Source organism: Morone saxatilis, unplaced genomic scaffold, assembly GCF_004916995.1.
Source record: "Morone saxatilis isolate NCDOM2014 unplaced genomic scaffold, NCSU_SB_2.0 Contig5, whole genome shotgun sequence".
Lineage (NCBI taxonomy): Eukaryota > Metazoa > Chordata > Actinopteri > Moronidae > Morone > Morone saxatilis.
Genome location: NW_023340095.1, coordinates 3685405 through 3697858, shown reverse-complemented (window position 1 = coordinate 3697858; position 12454 = coordinate 3685405).

Here is a 12454-nt window from a genome sequence, read left to right as displayed (position 1 = left end):
CATGGTTCAGGATGCATTTATTCTAACAACTAATTATTTTCATGGTCCTTTTAAGAAAATCATATTACAATACAATTCATTGCAATGCCAGCATGGATCTGTTTTCCACCATTGGCGACTACCCATCATGCTCTAATTGTAATGCTTGGTGCAGATTGAGAATATCAAAGAGATTTATTGGTAATTGATTTCTTACTAGAGCCTGACTGCAATCACTTATCAGGACAAACTATTACACAGGATAATCTACAGTAGGTGGCTCAGTGGAAGATGATGAAAGGTGTAAAATAACTTGGAGTGACGTGAACACAAGCTTCTGCAAGTAGGAAAACAGATATATATATTTCAGATTTGTACAAAAACTAAGATATTGAACGTATTGCTTAAAGATTAAAGGTCACATGTAAACAGATTAGATAATCCAGCACTATAAAGCATGTATAATGACCTGAAACTGCCACAAAGTTATTAATAATTTATTATTTTGTTTATTTTAAGTGATGGTTAGTGATGGTCTGAGGAGACTGCTAACCTCCCACAGTGAGGACTTAAAGCGCAGGCTACTGGTCAAAGCAGAGCACATAATCTGCAGCTGATGCGGTCCTATCCTCTCTCTCTCTCTCTCTCTCTCTGGGGGGCTGTGTGGGAGACTGTCTTGCTTCGCTCTGCTCTCGGCTCGAAAACAACGGATTTGATCTGGTGGCCGTACTCACCGTCTACTGAAAGGTTGCTCTTTAAACAGAACATAAAATGAACGGTGAGGGGAAGGTGGCACTGGCTTTGGCCCCTGATGACTGTTAAAACTGCACCTGGTTGAGGAGGCCTTCAGACAAAGAAATCTTTCAGCACCAAGGACTGTTCCTCCTTCAAAGTACATCTAGACATAAGTGTTTTCAGACATTCCTCACAACGGCATTGTGATGTTTAACTGTCATCCTTGTTCATCTGGCAGAGAGGCAGGGTGTTGATTGGTGCTGCACCTTGAGAATAATGTGTGAAAACCTGGCCAATTAACAGTGGGTTTGAAATCGACTGCACTACCTTAAGTGCTAAGTGAAGAGGCTTTTTAAACAGTAGCAACATAAAACCACCGGCTGACTTACAGAAATAACAGATTTAAATGTAATTGAAATTGCATAATGTTGAACCAGTACTCATTCAGAGGTTATGTGTCACTTGGCATACTGTTCCTATATCATCTAAGAGTTTAATTGAACCCTTTTACCAACTATTTCACCTTTGTTTCAGTTTTATAACAAGACAAGTGGACCTTCAGTGCTTGGAGGCACCTGTATGTAGCATACATTTAGAGCATCTTGCAGTCCCTGACTGGATATTCACTGAACAAAATAGGCTGGACTGTGAAATGAATGTATTCCTCATTGCCTTTGCTGTGGCCCGAGGCTGCCAAAGAACTCTGGGGAGAAAGGAGTTATTGCTTAAGTGTGTTATGTGTATGCTCCGTGCATCTGTATGTATAAAGTGTTGTACTGATGTGCCTGAGGAGGAAGCAAAAGCTCATCCCAGAAACACAGCAGAGGGGAGGGGAGGAGGTGTCAAAACATTAATGAACGGTTGTGTGTTCCTCCATTCACTGCTCCAGTGTGGTGACAGAGCTGCAATAATAGGAGCTGCACATAATGAGTTGCTGCGAGAGGAGAGTACACAGAAACACGCTTGTGCATGTGCACATGCAAACACATAAACACTGCTTAAAAATACAGTTGGAAAGAGAGCCACTGGCCCCTGTTGGTTAGCAGAGGAAGTGACCAAGTGCTGGCTGCATTCAGTTGCACTGGATTCAGTTATTTTGTTTTTCTCTCCTTGTATTTACAAGCTTTTTGCTTAGTCTTAGTCTTAGCTAGGCTTGCTGTATATTGTTATTTTTCAGCATAAGTGGGGTTACTTAGAAATGTCATCAATTTGCTTGTGAGTGGTGCTGAACATGTTCTAGGACAGTTTGCCGCAGTTGGAAATAAATGAATCAGAGTTCAAGATGACTGTAATTTCTAAATAACACCGCTGTTAACTGTGTCTGTTCTTCAAGTTTCAATTTTAGTTTACTATCTATTATTAGAATTGCTTGATTTTTAAGTGTCTTCACTTTTATTTGCTTCTCTCTCCCTCGAAAAAGAGGTTTCCAACCACAAATGCATTCATCCGGTTAAATAAAAACAGTTTCTTGCCAGTATTTACAAGTTTTTACCACAATTATCTGCATATTAATAAACAGAAGAGAGTGTTTCAGGATTATAAGAATCATGCTGATAAAACATTCTGAGCCTTAATAACATCAAGTGTAACATGAAAAAAGCATTTTCCTTTTTGTTATTTCTATTTGGGATGAACATGGTCGGATTTTTTTGGCACTACACTTCCCATCTTGCTTTGGGTGACGCAAACAGGAAGTGTAATGTTGCCATGTGGTCACTGAGGTGTACCTTAGCCAGGAAAGCTCATTTCTTTACATTTTGTTGAGTGGGCATTATGAAAAGTCATGCTACGTTAGCTGGCACTCAGCTTCTGTTTGCTGTGTAACCGTGGATTTACAGAGCACAATCTACTGGATTACTTTTCTGACTGAGATTATGAGATCTAAATTACTGAGGAGCATCTTTTTTTTTGTGATTTTTAAGTGGATTTATTGAGACTTATCAGCGATGGAAAAGTAAGTCAGTCCTTTTCCAGCAGTGTGTGTATGAAAAGTTTTGACAAAAATTGCATCGATCAGGTTCAAAGGGTTAAGTTAATTAGTTGTAGTTACTGTTTTTCTGGCTATTTTGTTGGCCAAATATCCCCTAGTGGCTGGAGAACGTTGATCTTTTAATAGCCTAACAATTTAATGATAGTTTCATTTAATTTTCCAATGTTCCTACAATTATTGGTCATTTTCTTACAGCAGTCTTCTTGTCGCTTGATGCAAGATATTGACTCTAGGCTGCAAGGGCAGATGTAGAGAAATATTTATGGGGTGGCAGAAAGATGTGCTAATTTAATCACAAACAATCACATATATGAACATTTGGAAAAACCTCTAACTGAAGATATTTTAACTCAAAAACTTAACATTATTGTTATTATATTTGTAAATCAATAAATTGTTTTATTTCCTAAAACATTTCTTTTTCATTTAACTTAATAATTTAGTCTCAAATGTGACCATACAAGATCACATTAATCTAAAGAAAAATCATTTGACAGGAACTGGGGTGGCAGCTGCCAACCCATGCCACCCCTCTATATCCGCCCCTGCTAGGCTCATCACATCTTTGTGGTGTGTTCAAGTGCAATTTACAGAAGACATGAGACAACACACAGTTTGATAGGTTGGCCGTTTCAGATCTTTGAGGTCAACTTGGAGTTTCAGGTGTCTAAAAATAGCAGCATCTTGAGTCTGGTGTCTGTTCTGTCCGACAGTTTGGTCTAATGAACAGCAGCCTGTAGGTAATGGTATCTGAGCTTTAGACCTTTATGTTGACATTCACCGGTCTTCTGTATCGGTTTATGTGCTCCTTTTATATGTATCTCTATAAAACTGTTGCTTAATCATCACTTTTTAGACGGAGGACACTGAACAATAAACTGACAAAACAGAGAAACTCACTCATGTCTATTCCGCACTAGATAATCGTTTCCCTTCCGCATACTCGAACAAGAAAATTCCTCTGAAAGCGAGCCAGTTCACGGTGCAATGGGATTTAATGGCGGTAATAATCTGTAGCGGCAAAACCTGACAGGTGATGTAATTTCCCGGGCCTTTGCTTTTCTTCTAATCTGGTTTAATAGGATGCGAGGCTTCGGTTGCGCCTTAATCTCAGTGAACAGACCACAATCCTTTTGCTTGCTCACAGTCCAACTTGATATGACAGGGTACTCAGCAAATTATTTACTTGGAAAGAGATTATTCTGTGCACTGAAAGCTAAAGGTGATGTAAGTTTAGCTGGGGATTGTTTTTGCCAGTGTACTGCTCCAGGATGTTTTGGGGGTTGACAGGGACACAACACCGGCTGTTCATTGGTATTCTGGAGCCGCTCTGCCTGTCTTGCTGTACTATAGAATGCATAGACTTTGTGACAAAGTTGATGAAGCATGCATTTTCATCACAGTGCTGGGACAGAGCCCCGACAGTGTACGATGGAAGCATTAAGCAGTGGTGGGGAAAAAAAAAACGGGTGGATGAGAACATAAGTAGTGCACACACACGAGTTATGCAATGCGTGTACAGGTTGTAGTACACTTTTATGTGTGTCTGTCTGTGTACTGTATGTTAATCAGCTTGCATGTACCGTCAAATGTTAAAACAAGTTTAAATCACCAGCAGCATGTGTGTGTGGTTTGCTTCTCATATTTCTGCACACACAATCCTGTGGAGCTGAACTGAGTGGGAGGAGTGGGCAACGTGATTACTGTTATCTAGATATATAATGTGCATTTCCTCCTCATTACTGCTTAATGATGACTTGTACTTGGCTTTAAAGCAAGCAGCTTACACACTGATTCCTAATTGTACTATAAGTTGTGGTTTTGGTCTAAATCCGTGGGTTTCAAGCTGCGAGGCAAAAGGAAAGGTGCATGCCGATGTTAGAAAAACAATGTGAGTTATTGTAATTTGGCTCGCTGATTAGGACCGCTCACGATAAACAATTGCTGCAGCGGCTGTGACACACAGCTCATGGAGGCGATTACGGTACTTTAAAACCATTAGCACCCAATTGCCCTAATTGGTGTAAAGTCTTGCACTTTCTTGAAGTCCTAACTCAGTCAAATCTGAGCATGCAGAAGTGAGGCAGATATTTTTAGATTCGCTGTGAGGTTATTATCATCTCCGGATAAACATAAATCCGCTTTAACATTATAACTCCAAAACTTGCCTGAGAATCATCACATTTTCAAGTTTTCTTCAGTATCAGAGTAATCCAGTGATACTTAACTGTGCATCCATTGGTGCATTACAAACAGGAGCTGCTAATAGCTGATTCAGCATACTTTTAATGGCGCCAACTTGATAAAATGTCAGCAAATATCTATAAAACAGGGCTCAAGTTGTAGCCCATGGCATAACCTTCTGTTTACATCCCCAAAAGCATCATGGGCGTGTTATGGGGGAGTAGGGGCCAATATGTATTGATCAATTAATAGCACAATGATATGATAGCATAATGAAAACTATCTGGTGCCTGTGCACACACAGCACTCTGCGTGTGAAAGAGAATCTTCACGCTGTGTTACAGTTGTATCGAGGTTTAGAAAGATAAGATGCATCTTCTGCGTTGCTAAGCTCTTAAAGTGACCTCCTATAATGCAAAGCTGCTGCACATTTAACTCCAGCAAAGACACAGTGGAACAACTTTGGTGGAGGAATGATACTGTAATGATTAAACAGCTGACTGCTGAGCTGGGTGCAGTTATGGTGGCAAGCTGTGCTCTGTCTCCCACAACCCATAATTAAACCATCTGAAGAAGGGCAAAGAATAGTGATTATTCATGGATAGTTTATGGCGGGTTGCTGCAACACTTTCTTCATCTTGTCATGTTTGCCTGTCTTCTTAAATAAGCCCTTGTTTGCTATGTGTGTGTGTGCACCCTGTGAGGAACCTGGTCAAAGGGTCACACTTGACTGACAGATCGTGGGTGGTGCTCAGAGCTCCAGCTGCATCGATCATGCAGCTGCAAAATATTTAACAGTTACAGTATTTTTCACTGCTTTCGGTGCTGACTTTAATAAGGAAACAGAGTAGCAGGGAAGAACTATTTAAATATAGAAGAAAATGAGCTTTGAGTGTAGACCCTAATTATGAATTTAACTCTTCTCTATTGCAACATTTATTCCTTTACAGACTGTGAATATAAACTGTAAAAAGGGGGAAGATATTATTGGCTTAACTTTTTGACCCTTTTGAACTTGCAGGGCAGGAGTGTTCATGAAACATAATCACATCAGTATGTATGCAAGAAAGTGAATAATTGTGGTTGGTGGAGGGCCAGAAAGTTCAGAAAAAAGGCAGTTTTCTCTCTTTTAGTCAACAAGCTTGTTGACCTCCAAAGCCTCCCCAGTTTCTCAGCTTTGTAGACGGAAGATAAGATGGGTCGCACACCGTTAATCATGATGTGAAAATTAATTATCCAACGTTTTGATCTCAAGGTCTTCGTCAGGGCATAGCTTAGGCTTTATAGGAAATGGAAGGGCCACTGGAGGTTTGTGTTGTTTACTTGGAGGCAATTTAGCTTAAGAGATCAGTCAGGTACCTCATGTTGGCAACCAAATATAGTTACAGACATCAAAGGTGCATCACATTGATTTTACATATCAATTTCAGCTGTGGAGCAAGGAAGTAATGATATTATTTGGCAGTTATTAACAAACTTATACTGAGTTGCTTTAGTCCCTCAGCCCATATTACTTATTTGCAAGTATCATTAGTATGATCCTACTGTACTGTTAGAACTACATAGGTACCCTGTGCTGTGTTTCTATATTCCCTGTTGTTGCAAAGGAGAGAAATGTTACATACATTCAGTGCGTTCATACATGTGCAGACTCTCCATGTAGTCCACGTAGTTAGCAAGCTAGCTATCTAGCTAGAGCTTATGGACTATGGACATAATAGAAGACATAGCAAAGGAAACTCTACTCCAGCATTGTATAACAAAATTAGCAATGCTATTTACGCTAAATTCCTATCCTACCTATGTTATGTCATTTAAAAATAATGACATGAGATCATTTTTGCCTCTTTTTAGTTGAAAATGGGTCACATTTGTAGCGTTCTGACTTCAGAACGATGAAGAAGTTGGAGAACATTAGATAAAAACCAGGATTTAGGCTCTACAGGATTTTTTTTTTCCGTCCTGGCAATTTATCATGTTTTTTCCCCAAATGATGTACAGTTTTTACACATTCTATTATCTCAAATTGCTTGAAAAATAGTGCATATATCCCAGGGAGCTTTCCCCTGAGCCCCCTAGGTTTGGGCTAAGCACTGAACGTTCACAACGTCTGGCGTCTGGGAAATGAGGAAATATATATCCTGTGCATCCTTGCAGCTAAGCTAACAAAAAAAGTATAACTTGCACTTCATAAAAAATGCCATTCTTTTCAGAATCAGTCTCTCGCAAGTACCTCACCTTTATGAAAATGCAATATTCAATCACTGAGTATCCTTTTAATATGAACAACTGGCATTGATTGCTAAATGGAATGACTAAAACGTGTCCTATGACAACCCTGCCAGTGTGGGAGCTGCTCATTGTTCCCACAGCCAATTATTTTGAAACCCCAGTAGTCAGAAAAATGCTCCAACCTGGTATCGCGCACACAAAGCATGTAATACACACGCTGATCCACCGGGTACATTTCACACCTAGGCAATGCCAAACATGTGACACTGACACGGTGCAACTGCAGGGAGAGAGTGCGTATATCCGGAGCAACGGGCCTTTGCAGCGGTGGGCATTTGTTTACAGGGTAACGGCGGTCAGAAAAATGGGCTTTTCGGTCCAGTGGGACATTTTTGGACCATTGGGGTTTTGGAATAATAGAACGTCGGCATGGCACCGCGGGTACTCTGTCTCTCTTCCACCGCATGCTCGAATGGGCTCCATACCCCCTGCGCTATGAACAGAGAAGCTGTGTAGAGAACGGATAGATTAATGTTCCATATGAGCATTGTTGCCTGTGTCTGAATTCTGTTCCCTGAATTTACATCTCTGGAGACAGTATGTCCTACACAGTACTGTAAGGAAAGATAACACTATTTCATTGTGTCCCTAGAGCAACGAATAGAGCTAAAATAACGGTGGGTAGATGGAAAATCATTGCAGGGTAGCCTACTACCAGAGTAAGTAATATTGTCAGTGAAGCATACCCAATATTCTAAGTCAAATAAATTTCAGCAAAACCAACATTAAGTTTCAGTCAATTTGAGTAGAACTGAAGTCAAATTTAGCAGACTCTGGTCACTGTGGGGGTTTCTGTGATTCAGTCTCATAACATAAAACAAATATATTAACTTGACTCCCACACCTCACCTACTCGTTCACACTCAGTCAAACCGCACTGACTAAACCTCACACTTTGTAACTCGAAGTAAAACTGAAAGAGAAGCCTTCTGTCACCCCCCACCTGCAACTTTGTGATTTATAGTTGCCAAGGCTTTGACTTATTTATTTATATTCTCTCAAGATAGCTGATCGTAAACCAAAAAGGCGACAGGGGAGGGAGGGGTAGAGAAGCAGCTTGATAAATGGTCTGTAGAAAAAAACGGACACCTGATAGGCAATTCCAACGGGCGAGAGACGGATATTGGCCAGAAAATAAAAACGCCTCCCTCAGCTCAGATAACACCTCAATCTGTCTCTTAAAGGAGTGAGAAGAATGGAGCGATAGTTCCATTAAGGGGCACAACCGATTCTTTTCAATATGTTTGGAGAATAAGTGTGCCTCCGTGTCCCCTTTTCTGAATGTCAATTGTATCTGTTGTCGCTGCTGCTTGGGCCGACAGTCAATATGGAAACCAGGCAGAGACAAATTGGTCACCAATAATCATTTTCCTTCTGGATTTGCTGATTACGAAGCTCAGAAAATTGAATATAGAGAGCAGACAGAGGTGCTAATATGCATCTTCAATTGCTCTGAGCCTGTGGTGACACAGAAAGGAGATCTGTGATTTGGACTGTACGAATAGTTGTTTTGTGTCCTGTTTCAATAACAGAAATGAGGAGCTAAATGGGCTTCCCATTGCTTAATTGAAGCCAACCTTGCTCTGTGTCTGAGCACGCCGTTTAGTTGCCTCTTATTCTGTGCATATGAGAGAGCTGCTGCTGACATCAACTGTATTAAACATAAACCATCTCCAGCTGCTTTTCATACTTTGAATATCCAATTCTTTCTTTCATTCATGGGCTCCTGTGCAATTTCGTCTTTGTGTTAAAAATTATTTATGTGAGCTGCACACACAAGCAAAGGTGACGCTGAGATTCACACACACAATAATCCATTGACGGGGTATCCTTTCAGACGGGGAAAATACTGGGTGAATATGGTACGCATTGGTTGCTGAGAATGCTCTGCTGCACAGTGCGCTGTGTGGAAGCGTCTCAGGAGAGCGACAGTGTGTCACGTCTCCGGGCTTCACTCATCACTGGGTGCTGGAGGATCTTTGTTCTGTCTGTGAGGACGCTGTGCGCAGGGGAATCTGCAGCGTCTTCAGTAAAAGCTGTGGTGCCTTGGAAACACCCTCCTCATGCATTACCCTCTGCTGGCCAGCAGAAGTCAGCATTGTTCTACATAAAAAAGACTGGTCTGACAATCTCTGTGACAGATCTATTTACTTTTATTTAGTTTAATACCTTTTTAGGCTGATAATATTGCCCATAAAACTCACTGCCATTAAATTACCCATACTAATCCCTGCAACATATCCTTATGCACTCTGCTTTGGAATAATCCTGAGGGAGTGTGAGGGGGAAAATCTGGTTTCTACTAACAAAATATGTTCTTTCAGCTCTCCATTAAAACTAGTTTGTTTAGTAGTAAACTAACTTGGACTGTTTATAGTTCACAGTCAACAGAGATTAAATTGTATTGCATTAAATTTGCTATGTGGCTGTATGTTAAACTTAAAAGTAGTAAATCAAAATAATATACTAAATGTGTGATTTGAAGGTAGCTCAACCACACCAGAATGTGTGATTTCCACCCGAATCAGAAGCTGTTATTGCTACTCTGTTAAAGCAAGATTATGTAACTTTATGTAAGTGACATTATTGAGTCAGTTACACACAATATGAAGTCTGTTTGTCAACGATCAAGTGTCTATAACAGGTTAGACACGTGGTTCCAGATCTTTTCCTTAAGGAACACCTTTTCTGTCATTGAATAAACTGATGACCCCTGAGTGATATATTTGATGGATATTTCACATTATATTCAATGAATCATAACAACAGTACAGAAAAACTGATAAACTGTACAATGAACCCAAGCAGATTATTTCCTGAGAATATTGCATCACAGATGGGTTCTCCTGATCTTTGTTTGTATGATCTAGGTTAAGAAAAATATACATAATAGGCTTCTTTTTTGACAAATTCTCAGTGTTTTGTTCATCCTGGCGTTTGACCATTGTTGTATTAGCTCTTTGGTTGTTTTAATTGCATACTTTTCTAATATAGGATGAGGCTGTTTAGCAGAGAGTGAAGGCTCAGTGAATATGGCTTGTGTTCAGGTATTAAATAGTAATCTCAACTTTAAAAATAACTATTTCATTTAGTTTTCTTGCTGAGATATAGGCAAAAAAAAGTTACAGCACTCAGAATCAAGAAGGTGTTGGGACCCCCAGGTTGGGAACCAGTGCTTTAGACTAATGAGGCTTATGTATAGTGACTTTGTGCCACTGAATGTATTCCATGGATCGCGGCCCTTTCTTCCAGAGCTACTTAAAGGATCAATTCATCCTGATTACTACTAAAATGACTCTCAATACCCTCTAGTGGTATGTGTTTTTATTGTCCATGTTTTGTAGGTTTGTAGGCCCAGATGTGAACCAGGAAAGGACTTAGCTTTGTGGTACGCACTCTACCTGGTGAGCTATCTGGGCACCTCCCTGAAATTAAAATTTCTGTGACATATTAATACATTTATATAATAAAATAAATGTCTCCACATTCTTGTCATTCTGCTCAGTTTTAGCCTTACCTGTTATGTAGTTTTTCGTGCAGCAGAGTGTCTATAACGACTTCTATCCCTTACTGCCATCCTGCCATATCAGTTTCTACCTGGATTTTATTTCTTCATTTCTACAAAACACACTCTGAATACACATGTATATAGAGCTGGTAGTTATATTCATCGCCCTTACAACAAATTTGCCTTCTCCATATCAGACACAAGCTGAATATAAAGTTCCAAGTACTCACTCATCAAAGTTCCACCCAGCTGTCTGAAAGTCTGAATGTAGGGCAATGTCACAGTTTTCTAAAACTGAGAAGAGGAAGGTGCAAGAAGATGAGATATGGTACCACAATCTGAGTTATAAAAGCTGGGGGGGTTCGGCTCTATAGACAGCAGGAGAGGATCAAATCCAGAACAAGAAAATGTCACAGTGCACTATGAAAGATAATAGGAAACCTCTCATGCAGTCATGGGATCGCCCTTTGGGGTCACACCTTGAGTCTGGTATAGCCTGCAGGCCTACCTGGAGTCCAACACACACAGGTGTTTCTGCCGGTGCAAGCTCGCACTGTCAGCGCCGGGGATTTACTGTCAGCAGGCCGGGGCTAACAAGAGGTCACGCAGAGACCCCTCCTCCTGGGTTCATCATTGCTCTCACCAGTCAACACCAAAAAAAATCAATACCCGATGCTGTGACACTGCAAGATCGACAACTTTCCCCGAATGTTTTCTCTTCTGCTTTTACACAATATAGGACACAGCGAGTGATCCAGCCCTTCAGGATCACAGAGGATGTTGGGAGTCAAGATGTAGGGGAGTGTGATGAATGGAAATAGTTATACTCCCCTCTGGCGATTTAAAGTACAGGCATCACTGCTTAGATATTCACATGACCCCTCAGATTGCATCTCAAAGACAATCTTCAAAGATCCATCTTCATTTACGGCTCCTCATATCTGACTAGGCTGTTGTGTGTATTCAATTGATCTGTTCATAATGTTATGAATTTATATAAGGCTATCTCTCAGAACGAGTACCTATCTGCATTCCCCGTGCTCAGATCCGCCTCTCATCTTTCACATATCAGTATAATCAGCAAGTACAACACTGACATTCAGAGCCTTGACAGTAAAACAGTGGGGACTCCTCGGCATACTAAATCACGCAGAATGTGAATGCAAAACAATGCTCCGAGGCTCTTGTGATGCATGGATGTTCATAATTACACAACACAGGGTTTTTCCCTCAGCTGTTCTCCTTTGTCTGGAAATTGTCCTTCCTTTTGACATAGTTGTTTTATCCAGGGGGCTTCAGCAAGCTGCCCTCACATATTGTATGAACGATGGGAAGATCTGTGTCTTTAATGCAAAGAATAAGAATAAGGCTGGTGATGTGCATTTTTCTTCCTGTCATCAATTCCCGTGTAAAAGACCCAAACCAAAAAAATGAATTAATGGTCCTAAAAGGTGTGTGTATGCAAAGCCTGATATGTCTATTTCCTTTGTGCCATAGAGCTGCATTGTTGCACTGGATGACATCTTCCTTCATTACCATGAACACAAACACTAGTTTATTTTAGGGCTGCATGATAACATGGTAACATTTTCTTAAATTTGGAGAACAATATGTGGACCAGGGTATCTCTGCAGAACTGGAGTAGTTCATTATAATGCTGTTTAGTCACACATTTTTCCTTTATCAAAATATTGCAGCTTCCTGTGATTTGCATATTGCACTTGGTCATATTGTGATTTTGATAATATTGCAATTAAGTGTTTCGT